Source organism: Rhincodon typus, chromosome 38 (genome assembly GCF_021869965.1).
Source record: "Rhincodon typus isolate 14 chromosome 38, sRhiTyp1.1, whole genome shotgun sequence".
Taxonomy (NCBI): Eukaryota; Metazoa; Chordata; class Chondrichthyes; order Orectolobiformes; family Rhincodontidae; genus Rhincodon; species Rhincodon typus.
The window spans coordinates 14701335-14717445 of NC_063369.1; positions in this window are offsets into that span (position 1 = coordinate 14701335).

Genomic DNA, 16111 nt, shown 5'->3' on the forward strand with positions numbered 1-16111 from the left:
CACAGCAGGCCTGCTCCTATGATGCTGCTTGGCCTGCTGTGTTCATCCAGCCCTGCACCTTGTTGTCTCAGATTCTCCAGCATCTGCAGTTCCTACTATCTCTTATTCAATAAACCTTTTCACTTCCCTTTTGGATTGTTGTAAAATGGATTCAAGGATTGTGTGTAAAACTGAAGTAGGAGGTTCACTAGATTGATTCCAGAGATGAGGGGTTTATCTTATGAGGAGAGATTGAGCAGTTAAGGCCAGTACTCTCTGGAGTTTAGAAAAATGAGAGGAGATCTAATCGAGGTCCACAAGATGCTAAAGTAGACATAGAAAGGATGTTTCCTCCTGGGGGGGCGCAATCTAGAATGAGAGGTCATCGTTTTAGGCTAAGGAGTGGCAGATTTAAAACACATTTGGGAAGAAATTACCTCTCTGAAAGGATCATGAATTCACTTTGTGGAATTCACTCCCTGATGGATGCTGGGCTATGAAGCCAATTTAAGAAAGAGACAGACAGATTTTTAATCAGTAATGGGTGAAAGGGTCATGGAGAGCGGGCGGGAAAGTGGAGTTGAAGCTGAGATGAGATCAACCATGATGGTATTAAATGGTGGAGCAGGCTCGAGAGGCTGAATGGCCAACTTCTGCTCTTAGTTCTCGTGCTCATATATTAATTACCATGTAACTGTCTTTAATTGCTATATGTTTTACAATACAGTGTTCATTACGCTATAGTAGAGTTGTAATAAAAATTCATAGGTAAGTATTGAAGTCTTATGTTTAATTCCTCAGGAACACACAAGCAGGTAAAAATATCCTAGAATTCTTAAATTAGGATGCTACATGTTATTCTATTCTGTTCAGATAGTCTATATTCGGACTCAGGTTTACCAACATTTGTAAAATTCAGCTCAATTTCAGGCAGTTTTGTGGAGGGTTTCTCTCTGTGAGCTATAGTGAGCGATCGCACTCTGTTTTACACAGCTCACCTCATTCTGTGCACACCATTTCTCCACCGTGTCGTACCATCACAAGTTCATCAGCAATGGAGATATCCCGCACTTTCCGGAACCTTCTGGGATTCCCGATGCGAGTGCTGTGCTTGGAATCCAAGAAGATCATCAGGTCAAAGACAGCCAGGCGTGAATAGCACCCCTTCAGAGGACACGCAGTGGGAGTGGAACGAGTCAGCAAAGTATCTGAGGTGATGTGAGTGGCGCTGGAAACATTTCAGCCTGGATTTGACAAGGGTTGGATTGTCGTAATTTCAGCAAAGGTGGGAGTGACGCCTGGGAACCCTGCAGAATCCTCATCGGAGCAGAATGCAAAAGGAACCGCCTGGGAAATTGATGATTCCGAATACCAATCCGTCCACACCTGAAACAATCTTAAAGTCTTGTGCAGAATTCCGATGAATTAAGGAAAAAATAGTTGCCCAGGAAAGGTGAGACTGTTCAATATATAGTCTAACTCCTGAGTAACTGTTAAACTATTTTGGGGAGGCGATGGCTAAGTGATATTATCTGTTAATTCGGAGACGCAGATGATATCCTAGGGACCGGGGTTCGAATCCCACCAGGGCACATGGTAGAATTTGAAATCATTAAAAAAATCTGGAAATAAGAGTCTAATAATGACCATGAATCCATTGTGATTAATTCTGCTTCACAGAGATGACAATGATCAACTTGTAATAGCCAATGTTATTCACAAGATTGCTTCTGATCAGGATTTGTAGATATTTTCCTAATCAACCTTCTCAGAGAACAAAAACAAAGTTACTGGAAAAGCTCAGCAGGTTTGGCAGCATCTGTGAAGGAAAAAAACAGAGTTAACACTTTGGGTCTGGTGAACCTTCCTCAGATGTTATTATACACCTCTGGAACAGTGGGACTTGAACCCAAGCCTCCTAGCTCAGAGGTAGGGATACTACCACTGCACCACAAGAAACCCCTAGCCAGGATTTGTACAGTTGGTTATTGCACATGCAGAATTCAATGTTTACAATCACCCTTGATCTGTACTGGGTAAGTATCTTAAAAATGCCAGGGCTTCCTGAAGAGCCTTACTTTGTTACAGGCAGAACCCACGTGCTCAGACAACAAACTATGAAGCACACTCACTTTGGATATGGAGGCAGCCATTTTGTTCATTTCCGTTGCCATTCACTGGAGGATATACAAGCAGCATCAGACCATTCGGCCCATCACGTCTGGTGCTCTTTGGATGAGGTTAGGCAACAACACAGTTTCTGTTTCCCAGAATGAGTTCAGTCTGGTGACCTTCCAAACCCTTATGTTTCTTTTTTCTTTCCATAGCCTGTTGATCTGCACTCCCACCTGTTTCCAGACAACACTGTTCCCCAAAGTTTTTCCCTCCCAACAGTACACTGTGAGTTCCAGCTTAGCCATGATAACTGTCGTAATACAGTCTCCCTCCCGTCATGGCCAGGGGTGGTCCTGATAGTTGATGCCCTGCGACTCCCCTCCCCTACCACCATAGTAATCCTTGTCCTCCCAATGCACTACCACCTCCTACCCTTACATGTTGAGTTCCCACCTCCCTACCTCACAGTTATTACCCTCTCTGCATCCAGCATGCTGCCTCCAAACCCCCACAATCAAATGCCCCCTTTTTTCCTACCACAGCAATGGCTCCCTGATTGACTTCCAAGGAGCAGACCCCTAGCACTGAACATGGCCCAAATATCTGACCAATTTGGGATGGACAACTCTAATGGGTGGGTAGCCAGATCCAAATTCTCTGCAGTTCACTGGCTGATCCACCATGAAACCCCTGGATTGTGGTGAACAGGAGTGACAGTGGCCCATTTCCTTCATTATTGTGGTACAACACAACTGAGCATGCCCAGAACCCAGGACTGTGATTGGACGCTGCTCTTAACCCAATGTGATGACACTCGTTCATTGATGATAGTTGCATTGACTGAGGGCTTCACGACTCCGACTTTGAGACATTGCCATTGGGTTGAAGCATATTCAGTAGGTTTGTTGTGTAAGCTGCTTATTTCTATCCAAATAATCATCCGGTACCCTCTTGAATGGCTCACCATTGCTAAAGTTATTCAGGGGCTAGGAGAATTCAGCACGTTATTCCTATAATCAGGGCAGGACTTAGACACTTAATGGTAAGGTCCTGGGGAGTGTTACTGAACAAAGAGACCTTGGAGTGCAGGTTCATAGTTCCTTGAAAGTGCAGTCACAGGTAGACAGGATGGTGAGGAAGGCGTTTGGTACGCTTGCCTTTCTTGGTCAGTGCATTGAGAGTAGAAGTTGGGATCTCATGTTGCAGCTGTGCAGGACATTGCTTCGGCCAATTTTGGAAAACCGAGTTCAATTCCGGTCTCCCTGCTATGGGAAGGATATTGTGAAACTTGAACATGTTTAGAAAACATTTACAAGGATGTTGCCAGGGTTTGAGGGATTGAGCTATAGGGAGAGGCTGAATAGGCTGGGGCTATTTTCACTGAAGCGTCCAAGGTTGAGGGTTAGAAGTTTATAAAATCATGTGGACCATAGATAGGGTGAAGAGCCAAGGCCTTTTCTCCAGTGTGGGGGAGTCCAAAACCAGAGGGCATAGGTTTAAGGTGAGAGGGGAAAGATTTAAAAGGCACCTGAAGGGCAACTTTTTCATGCAGAGGGTGGTACGTGTGTGGAATGAGCTGCCAGGGGAAGTGGTGGAGGCTGATACAATTGCAACATTTAAAAGGCATCAGGATGGGTATAGGAATAGGAAGGGTTTAGAGGATATGGGCCAAATGCTGGCAAATGGGACGATCTGTTCAGCATGGACAAGTTGTCCTGAAGGGTCTGATTCTGCGCTGTACAACTCTACAGCCCTATGTCTCTATAGGTGTAGCCCAATCTAACCCAAGATCAAGTTTTGCTGCTCTCAAAGCTCTGAAGGGAGCTATAAAATGTAAACTTTAACATTTCATTGTAAAGACACAGTCTGCAGTGAGTGTTGCTGACTGGGCTTTCTTAATGATCTAAAATTACCCTTTGTTGAGGTTTTAGGTTGACAATATGTTTAATTGGACAAGTTATTTTGCTGGGTTTGCTTGGGTTTAGGAAGGAGAGCTGTTGACATGACAAAATAATGTTGCTCGCTAACCAGAGCTAATTAAGTTTCACTCTTTCTCTGACCTATCCTGCACTTTGCTTTGGAGTGCTGCCTGTGCTCATGTCAGCCAGAGCTAGATATGGGAAGGGACAATTATAGCATTTTTTTTTCAAGCAATGTGAGCATCACTGGTTAGGGCCAGCATTTATTGCCTATCCCTAATTACTTTGGAGAAAAGCCGTTCTTGAAGTGCTGCAATCTATGAGATGTGAGAACACCCAACAATGCCATCAATGCACGTGAACCCAGTGATAATGAAGGAACAGTGAGATAGTTCCAAGTCAGGGCTGGTGTGTAGAGTCATAGAGTCATACAGCATAGAAGCAGACCCTTCGGTCCAACTCATCCATGTTGGCCAGATATCCTACATTAATCTAGTTCCATTTGCCAGCATTTGGCCCATATCCCTCTACACCCTTCCTATTCATGTACCCATCCAGATGCTTTTTAAATATTGTAATTGTACCAGCCTCCATCACTTCCTCTGGCAGCTCATTCCATACATGCATCACCAGCTGCATGGTAAAGTTGCTCCTTAGGTCCCTTTTAAATCTCCCCTCTCACCTTAAACCTACACCCTCTAGTTTTGGACTCCCCTACCCTGAGAAAAAGACCTTGACTATTCACCTTATCCAGGCCCCTCATGATTTTATAAATCTCTATAAGGTCACCCCTCAGCCTCTAATGCTCCAGGGAAAATAACCCCAGCCTATTTAGCCTCTCCCTGTGGCTCAATCCCTCCAACCCCAGTAAGATTCTTGTAAACCTTTTCTGAACTCTTTCAAGCTTCACAACATCCTTCCTATAGCAGGGAGAACAGAACTGAAAGCAGTATTCCAAAAGTGGCCTAACCAGTGTTCTATACAACAGCAATATGACCTCCCAACTCCTATACTCAATGCACTGTCCAATAAAGGCAAGCGTACCTTCTTTACTATGCTGTCTGCTCACGACTCCACTTTCAGGGAACTATGAACCTGCAACCCAAGGTCTCTCTGTTCCACAGCACACCAGAGGCCCCTACTATTAAGGCCTGCCCTGATTTGCCTTACCAAAAAGCAAAGCCTCACATTTATCTAAATTAAATTCCGTCTACCACTATAGCACAGAGAGAACTTACAGACAATGTCCCCATGCATCCGCTACCTTTGTCCTTCAAGATGCAAGAGGATGTGTGCTTAGAAGATGACTGAAGCAAACCGCAATGAAAGCTAGTGTCCGATATCAGAATTTCCTGAAGTAATATTCTTGAGATTGAATCCTGCATTCAGCAATAAATGAAAAATCAGCCCCCCCCACCCCCTCACCACAAGCCAAACTCAATCACTTTAGATCTATTTGTAGTTTTGATTTTAATTTGAATCAATAGCAAATTGACTTTGCTTTGTTTGAAATTGTTGTTCAGCCCAGGACAAGGTGAACACGGTTTTTACCGAAAATAAATTTTTGTGTGCATTGATTTTATCATTTAAGTGAATGGGATCACTAGTAAAATTAATTGCATTTATTAAATTACATTTCTGCTGGATTACTGTAGAGACCAACCAGTCAATTTTTTTTGTTTTGCTTGGGTTTGTAATTTTACATAAAAAAATGCAATTAATTAAAATCGATATTTAGAACATCATGACTTTGAGTTTTTCATCACCAGTAAGTTCTTAATAACTTACCAGTTTGCACACAACAAGGTCACCCAAATAGTAATAAGATAATGACTCTAAACATAAATAGGACCAAAAGGACTGTGAATGCTGGAAATCTGAAACAAAATCAGAAATTGCTCTGGAAAACTCAGCAGGTCTGGCAGCATCTGTGGAGAGAGAAACAGGGTTAAATGTTTCAGGTCCAGGGAAACCTGAAGAACTATATACATCATTTCTGAAGAAGGGGCCCAAAACATTTACGCTGTTTCTGTGTCATAAGATGCTGCCAAACCTGCTGATTTTCTCCAGCAATTTCAGTTTCTGTGTCAAATAACGACTTAATCACTTGTCTTACGTGTGAGTTGAGAGATTGAATGGGGCTCCTGGTGGTAGTGTCCTTACCTCTGAAGCAGGAGCTTGTCAAATCCCACCTGCACTTGAGGTGTGTCATAACATCTGTGGATGTTACTTTATTTTATTGGGGCATCGTTTGCTGGTCCAGCATTCATTGCTCATCTTCATCCCAGGGGACAGTTAAGAGTCAACCCCATTGTTATGGGTCTGGAGTCACTTGTAGGCCAGACCAGGTAAGGATGGCAGTTTCCTTCCCTAAAGGACATTAGCGACCCAGACTTTTTTTTTCTGACAATTGACAGCATTAGACTCTTAATTCCAGATTTTTAAAAATTGAATTCAAATTCCGTCATCTGCCCTGGCAAGATTCGAACCCAGGTCCCCAGAACACTCCCTGGGTCTCTGAATTAACAGTCCAGTGATGATACCCCAGACTGATGAGGAGCATACCTGTGTTCTTCCTCAAGGAAAAGCCAGGAGTATTCTTTTTCATCCTTGAAAGCCTGGATAACTATTGTTACCTCATTCAAAAGTGACACCTTTGTCTCTCTAATTTCATGCCAGCATTGCCCCTATATTGCTGTCTGATACAAGTCACATTGTTCTGCCAGGCCATTGGATGGCTCTCTCATTAAAGAGAGGTGACTAATAACAGTTTATTTATTTTGTTGCTCACCACACCTCAGAGGTCCAGAAGGTAGGATTTTCCTGGGAATCTCAGCTGGTGTGGGAATTGAACCCACACTGTTGGTATCACTCTCCAAAGAAACCAGCCATCCAGCCAACTGCCCCAACCCCGCATGATGCTCAATACAGACCGGAGAACATCACAGATTGCACTTTATTAGTGAGGTTTGAAGTGGCGATTCTGGAAATATAAGGAGTAAATGCTCATTCAGCAGGAACAAGGAGACAGTTAGATTTACTAATTACAGTCAATTAGACAACCCTCCTGGTGCTATTTTATTGGAGAAGATGTATTTGATTACACTGAAAATATACCTGCCAAGATTAACCCACTGCCAACACTAGACTTCATGTGGTACAGAGTTAGACAGATTACATGTCCAGTGTAATGGTTATTACATAAGGGCAGACTGTCGTCTGATTGATCTCTTTATCCCTCCTCTGTGTGGTCATGCCAGCTTGGCAGTTGGCATCTACTCTGTTCCAAGTAAGCAGCCTCGGTTGTAAAGGTGCAACAGCAAGGGGCAAGAGTGGGACAACACAGCTCTCGGCCCATTCCTACCCTCACTTTGTGCACATACTTTAAGAAAGAAGTCAAGAAGGGCAACCTTTACTCCTCACTGGTCTGGACACACTGACGCTAAGACCAGCCTTTGTTCTGCCAACCCACGGTCCCTACTGCCAATCCATTGTCCGACTGCCAACCCAAGCTGTGACCAGCTGACTGGAAATGGCAGCTATGTTATTCTGGCTCTGGATGATTCAGCTGTGCTCAAAACTCAAAGCATTTTTCAAGGAACATTAACCTGTCTTCCTAGCAACGATCAGCAGTTGATACTGCCCTCATTTGTTTTAGGGAGTTCATAATCTCATTGTAATTCTTTCATCTGAGCATGGTATTGAGAGAAACAGTGAAAGAAAAAACTGATTTGACCAAATGGAGGAATTCTTTTTTTCATGTGAAAAGTTGGGGGTGAAGCCATTTCATCACTCAATGTTCCTAAATGAGGCAAACTTTTCACTAACCTATGGGACCAGGAGTTTGCCGGTTGATCAGATATTCCAGATAATTAAGAAGTACGCATAATCGCAGTGAGCCTTGGGGCAGTGCAATGACTCAGTGGCTAACACTGCTGCCTCACAGCACTAGGGACCTGAATTTGATTCCAACCTTGGGTCTGTGTGGAGTTTGCACGTTCTCGCTGTGTCTGCATGAGTTTCCTCCCACTGTCCAACGGTGTGCAGGTTAGGTGGATTGGCCATGCTAAATTGCCTGCAGTGTCCAGGGATGTTCTGGCTTCATGGGTTGGCTGTGGGAAATGAAGGGTTTTAGGGTGGGGTGGCGGTCTGTGTTGGATGCTCTTTGGAGTGTCTGTGTAAACTCAATGGGCCAAATGGCCTGCTTCCACATTGTAGGGATTCTATAGTTCAAGAGAAGTTTCAAGATCAACATCCCTCAAAAAATCTATGTAAAAATATCAGCATGAAATGACGCGTGGCTTACGAAATTCAAATATCAAGTCAGTTGGGAATTTGGAAAATAGCCTAAAATGCTAAAACATATTTATTGGGTAAAATTGCATAAAAATGTGGTGAGGTTTTGCCAGACATATTGTAGAAACCCCCAACATCAAATCAAACTGCATTGTATTGCTGAAACCAGCTTCTGAAGAAACATTTAGGAGGGTTTTAATAGATTATGTAGAACTCCTACCTCATACCTTGAGTTGGAATGTATGCACTTTCACAATTATATATCTTTCAACAAGACTTCCTGAAGTAGAGCCTTTTAGGAGAAACTATGGCAAAAATAATAGTGGATCAGTTAGTCCAATCTTTCTTTTGCAAGATATAGATTACCTAAATGTTCAAATTTAACTTCTATGTCAATTAAGTAATGCATAGCCTGGGAATAAATAAATTTTTGTCATCAACTTCTCATCCACAACCTCAAGGGACATTGGAGAGATGGCTTCAAACTTTGAAATACGCGGTGAGAGCTTACTATCAAGAGTATTTTAATTATTGGGATAAAGGAGTTGACTTGCTATTGTTTGACATTAGGGAAGCACCTAATGAGTCCACAGGATTTACTACTTTTGAACTGGCATACAACAATGAGGTGAGATGATCCCTTAAATTGATCAAAGGAAAACTAACAAACCAAAGTTCAGAGACTCCACTTCCAATCTATGTGTCAAATTTCAGAGAAAGGCTAACCAAAGTGTATGAATTACATAAGGAACATTTAAAAAGTACTGACAAACCACGAAGACTAGAGTAGATTCAGAGGTTAAATCTCAGAATGTGGTTTGTAGAAACAAAGTGTTAATGGCAGTGTTACCATGTCTCTGGGAAGCCATTAAAAGTGAGGGTTACTGAACCTTATCAAATAATGCAGTGATTAACACTCACAGGGGTAGGGATCTGGTTTCGATTCCACCCTCGGGCAACTGTGTGGAGTTTGCTTATTCTCCTCATTGGTTTGTTTCGGTTTTCCCCACAGTCCAAAGATGTGCAGGCTAGGTGGTTTGGCAGTGCTAAATTGTTGCATAATTTCCAAGCATGTGTAGGCTAGGTGGGTTAGCCATGGGAAATGCATGGTTACAGGGATAGGGTAGGTGGGTCTGAGCAGGGTGCTCTGGAGAGTCGGGGTGGACACGATGGGCCAAATGGCCTGCTTCCACACTGTAGGGGTTCCATGTTCATTAAAAAAAAACTTAATGATCTGATCTAAATGAACTCCACATAGGAAGAAACAAAATCAGTGATTATGTCATATTACTGTGGTAATGAGATATTATCAGGGAAGATAGTTAGAACAAAAGTATAATTACAGCAGTGAAATAAAACAATCAGAATGATTCAAAAAAAATCATAAATTGAAAACCTATTAGTTGACTTTCGAGCAATTAGCTTGGATAACACAAAGGTGCTTTAAAAGTTAAATGGAATATTATTCTACCTTCCAGAAATCTATTGTTGAAACTTACAAAGGCTATTAAGCACGCATGAATCAATTTTGTGTAAACAGGCCTGGAACATTGTCTCTGGTTACACATGATAGAGGATATGTTACCCATAAAACAACATCCTTATCGACTCAAGCCAGAAGAAAATTAGTTTAAGTAAAGGAAGAGGTTAAGTTCGTGGTGGACAATGACATTATTGAAGTAAATCTTAGGAGCTGGAACTCACCTCCTGAGATATTGTCAAAACTGGATGGTCGCTTGATTATCACAAAGTTGACACAATAGCACCGCTGGATGCATGGCTACTTCCATGCTTGGAAGATTGCATTGAGAGGATTGATAAGCATGATTTGTTCTTTAAAAAATGTTAAGTGGATTTTGACAAGTTCCATTAACTGACACAGCCAAATGAACTTCAACTTTTGTAATACCCAATGGAGTTTTTCAATGAAAAGTCATGAATGAAAGTGCGCTCGCAACCTTTCAACAGTTAGTGTACAAAATCATTATAGGACAATATAACTGGGTTGTCTACATAAACAATGAATTTGTGTTCATTCAAACGTGGAAAGAATATTTACAACACTCAATCAAACTGAAGCCAAGGTCATGGGAGCCAATGGGTGGCTTGGTGGCTCAGTGGTTAGCACTGTTGCCTCGCAGCTCCAGGAATCCGAGTTTCATTCCAGCTTTGGGTGACTGTCTGTGCGGAGTTTGCACATTCTCCCCGCGTCTGCGTAGGTTTCCTCCAGGTGTTTCGGTTACCTCCCACAGTCCAAAGATGTGCAGGTTAGGTGGATTGGCCATGCTATATTGCCCATGGTGACTGAGGATGTGTAAGTTAAGTGGGTTAGCCATGGGAAATGCAGCGTTACAGGGATAGAGTAGTGGGGTGGTATGCTCTTCAGGGGGTTGGTTTGGGCTGGATGGCCTGCTTCCACACTGTAGGGATTAAAGGAACATTTGATCATAAGTTAGGTCAAAATTGAGCTTGCCAAAGGAAGCTTAACTTACCCACATCCACAGGAACACAAACTAAGGCTACAGTGGGTTTTACCCACACCCAAGGCTAAACCTGATATATATTGTTACAAGCAGATTTTATCCAAATTTCAGCACCAAAATGTCTAATGAACCTACTAGAAACCTGACAGAAATTTGCAATGATAAAAGAATGCCAGATTACATTGAACAATTTGAACTCTGCACTGAAAACCACATCAGTTTTAGCTGCATCATCACACAAGCCAATCTTCTATCCACTAACTCCACCTATACTTCTCGCTGCCTCAGGAAGGCAGCCAACATTATCAAAGACCCCTCTCACCTTGGCTATAATCTCTTTCAACCTATTCTGACCAGCAGAAAATACAAAAGCTTAAACACACATACCAACAAATTCAAGAACAGCTTCTTCCCCGCTGATATTAGACTGCTGAATGCACCTCTCAATTTTTAAATTTAATTTTGATCTCGCTCTTTGTGCACCTTCTCTGCAGCCATAACATTGTATGCCTCACCCTGTTCTATTACCCTAATGCACTTTGTATGGTATGATCTGCCTGTTCTGCATGCAAAACAAAACTTTTCACTGTACCTATGTACATGTGACAATAATAAATCAAATCATTAAGTTATTAGAAATCATTTAAACTGGCTGTTGATATGAGCAACATTAATATGTAGTGTAATTACAGAGAGATGAGAGGAAGTCAAATAACTCATCACTTAAAAACTAAATGTGAATCAACAGAGTATTCGACAATGGAGAAAGAGATAATGAGTCTTGTATTGTCTTTATAAAAGTTTGTAATTTACAATCCAACAAAAGAGATTGTTAATTATTCATTATATATTTGCATTATACAATTATAACTTTGTTGTGCTTTTGGAGAGATTCCATAACAAAAACCTATGGCTGTTCAGTTAGAGTTTAATGCTGCAACCATACCATTCAAGAATCATTCATTTTAATTGCAAAGGGAATCTTACAGTGGATGCCTTGTTAAAAAGCAAATACAGAAGAAAATTAATTCCTTAAACAAAATAAGCTGGTGCAGAAAATGGTTGTTATGAAAATCCTTGGGCATTTGATGTATATGTATTATTAATGTAAAAGCTAAAAAAACTAATAAAAGCAAATTTTAATAGAACACGATAATACCTCAAGGGTATCTTTAATTTTGATCTCGGAAAGATGTGTGAGAAAAGGTTATAATGCATCATTATGATTTAGGAATTTGAATGTTTAAAATAAAGGCAAGTACATTTGGCTTTCCATTCTGTCGTCACTTTTTTTTGAAAGAGAGGTCAAAATGTCATTATGAAGACATATGACAAATGCCTGCGGAGTTAATTGATGAAGTGTTTACACTGCTGAGTTTATGACAGAGACAAAAATAAATGATTCAGGGCCAGTGGCAGTTTAGTTTGAGACAAAAAAGACTTCAGAGGCTGGAATCCAAGGTAGACAAACAGGAGGCTGGAGGAACACAGCAGGCCAGGCAGCATCTGGAGGAAAGGAACAGTCAACGTTTTGGGTGTTAACCTTCTTCAGGACAGGATGTGGAGGTAGGGGGAGCTACAGATAAAGAGGATGGGGGAGGGGTGGAGGTGGAATGGTGGTGATAAGTGCACACTGGTAACAGGTACGACCTGGTTAGTCAATGGGAGGGTGGCTGGAAGGGAGGGTCAGAAAGTGGAATGGAAGGGAGGAGGTGGAGATGGGAGGGGAGGTGGGCGATGGATGGCAAGTTTATTGAAATTGGAGAACTCAACGTTGAGTCCTCTGGGCTGTAGGGAGCCCAGGCGGAAGGTGTTGTTCTTCAAATCTGCGTTCCAAGTCGCTGCAACACTGTAGGAGGCCGAGGACAGACACGTCGGTTGGGGGGGGCGCGCGTTGGGGAGGCGGTGGGGAGTTGAAATGGATGGTGACCGGGAGATTAGGCTGGCCATTACAGGCCAGGCAGAGATGCTCGGCGAAATGGTCACCTGAGTTCATTTCAGAGGAATCAGGCATCATTTTCATCCTAGCAGACAAAATAGGCATATACAGGTTGTACACATTGAATGGTAGGACACTGGGAAATGCAAAGGATCAGAAGGAATTTGATTTCCATGTCCACAATCCTTTAAGGCATCAGGCCTGGTGGTAGTTAAGGTGGTTAAGAAGGCATATGGAATACTTGCTTTTACTAATCAAAGTACAGAATACAACAGTAAGAAGAATATGATGAAGCTGTATATGATGTTAGACAGTGTACTGTGTGCAGTTCTGGTTGCTACAGAAGGATGTGATTGTATGAGAGAGAGTATAAAGGAGATTCAACAGGCTGTTGCCTAGGTTGGAGAGATTCAGCAATGAAGAGAGACTAGATAGGCCTGGGGTTGTCTCCCTTAGATCAGAGAATGCCAAGGGGGAGCCCAATTTTGTCTTTTATTTATTCACAGGACGAGGTCATTGCTAGCTAGGCCAACATTTAATGCCCATTCCTAATTGCCCAGACCCACATTGTTGTGGGATTTTTCCGACAATGGACACTGGTCATCATGAGACTCCTTATTCCAGACATTTTTTTATTGAATACAAATTCCACCATTGGCCATAGTGGCATTCAAACCCGTGTCCCTGGAACGTTGTCTAGGTCTCTGGATTGAGGTGTACAAAGTTCTGAGGGGCATAGACAGGGAATATAGTGAGAAACTTTTCATCTTGGTAGACAATAACCAGGGGCACGGATTTAAGGGAAGGCGTATGACATTTAGATAGGATTTGAGGAAAACAAATTTCACCCACCCAGAGAGTGGTGAGTATCTGAAACTTACTCCCAAAGGTAGCGAAGACTGGAATTCCCAAGACATTGAAAAAGTATTTAGGTGAGCCAAAGCATCCAATACTTTGGGTCAAATGCCAGAAAATAGTATTTAAATAAATCAATATTTGATGATCGATGATTACCTCAGACATGATGGACCAAAAGGCCTCTTTCTGTGCTATTAAAGCTTTATCACTCTAATTTACTTCAGATTAGAGAACAGCTTCAGCCAAACAGAAGGACAGGGCAATTTGTGAAATCTCCAAACTGTGAGAATTACTTTGAAAGTTTTCAACCCATCGGAACTGAGAAGGGGGTGAGACCACCAGAACTGGGAAGTCAGCTGAAAACTTTTCATGAAATGAAAAGAATCAGTTAATAGAGAAATTAAAGAGTTAAGATAAGAGATTTTTGTTTTCCCCTGTGATTAAGTATCTGAAAAAATGGTGCAGGGTAAAAGGTTGACTCTATTGTTGCAGTTTATTGTTGAGATCTTTTCAGACTGACTTCAAATGATAGCTTTGTTTGTTTTGTTTTGTTGTCTTATTTGGTTAAGTAAACTTTTGTTCTTGTGTTGAATTAAGCTGAGCAGTCTTGTGTGAATATGTTCAATAGCATGGTAACGAACTGCAAAACTTGAACTTATGATGTATCAAGCTGGGTTTCGCTCTGAGCTCTGACTTGTCCTTTGCTGGGATCATAACAATATGACAATTAGATGTTCATTACTGAAGAAATATATCAGAATTCATCCGAGCGATGAAGAGCTTCGGTTATGTGGAGAGATCAGAGAAACACGGATATTTTAAAAGCCCTTTAATGATGCGGGTGTCACTGGGAAGGTCATCGTTTATTGCTTATCCCTAATTGAGTGGACATCTCAAGCAAAGCCATTATTTATTACCTGTCGCTAACTGCTGCTGAGCTGAGTAGCTTGCTCAGCCGGTTCAGAGAACAGTTAAGAGTCAACCACATTGATATGGGTCGGGAGTCGCTTGTAGACCAGACCGGGTAAGGACAACAGATTTCTGAACGGCATGAGTGAACCAGTTGTGTTTAGCAGACTATAACTGAGGTTAGCTTTCAGTGCTAGATTTAATAATGGAGTTAAAATTGCAACAGGTACTGTGCTGAGAGATAGTAGGAACTGCCAATGCTGGAGAATTTGAGATAACAAGGTGTAGAGCTGGATGAACACAGCAGGCCAAGCAGCAGCAGAGGAGCAGGAAAGCTGACGTTTCGGGCCTAGACCCTTCTTCAGAAGAAGGGTCCGAAACGTCAGCTTTCCTGCTCCTCTGATGCTGCTTGGCCTGCTGTGTTCATCCAGCTCTACACCTTGTTGTCTCAGGTACTGCGCTGAGTTCGCATTTGAACCCACACCTCTGGAAGACCAGTGCAATTGCATTTCTGTTGCCTCTACCTCCTCACTTCAGAGTCATACAGCATAGAAACCCACCCTTCGGTCCATCTAGTCCATGTTCCCAAACCTGTGGATTCTGGACTGGTAGGCCTTTGTTTCTGGAGGGCAATTGTGCAATGCAGGCTTGGCATTGACTAGACTTTGTAAATAAGTAGGGTCACTGCAATCCCACTCTATCATTAGACAGCAACAACTGGCAGTAGTTTAACCTGATGGCCACTGTAACTCACTTTAAGTGATCTTCACTGTAACCTCAGACAGTGACAGGAATCGAACACACGTGGTTGGCATCCACTCGCCAGCTGTCCAACCAACTGGGCTGACTGACTCCCTGACAGGGTTAGCTCAGGTTGAAGTGGGAGAAATTAATTGCGATAAAATCCCACAATGGCTAAGAGTGCAATAAAGTTTTTGACCATGGGTGGGGGTGCTGTTTCCGCAGGGTGTGTGCAAATTGCATCCAATTCATTTGGCGATTGAGCTAACTCCACAGAGGATGGTATCCTGTCATCAAGTCACCCTTTATTTACACATGGACAGTCCTTGACACTGACCCAGTTTCCTCAGAGCCAGCTCTCAGAGTGAACGGAAACGCTGACCCTCCTAAATAAAAACTGAAAGAACTGCAGATGCTGTAAATCAGGAACAAAAACAAAGTTGCTGGAAAAGCTCAGCAGGTCTGGCAGCATCTGTGAAGGAAAAAACAGAGTTAACGTTTCGGGTCCGGTGACCCTTCCTCAGAACTGATGGTGGCTGGGAAAACGTCAGTTTATATGCAGAAAATAGGGAGCTGGGTGGGGTAGGGAATAAACGATGGGATAGAGCCCAAAGAGAGAGAAAGACAGTTGGACAGACAAAGGAGTTGCTAACGATCAGGCTGGGAGGCTGAATAGTTGTTAATGGGGACTGTTAGTGACTAACAACAGTGGGTTGTAGTGGCAGGCTCTGTGGAAACAAGGCCTGGTGTGTGGGATAGGGGGCTGGGACATGGGAGAATTCAGGCCCAAAAATTATTGAACTCTGAGTTCCCCAAATATTCCCCATTAACAACTATTCACCCTCCCAGCCTGATCGTTAGCAACTCCTTTG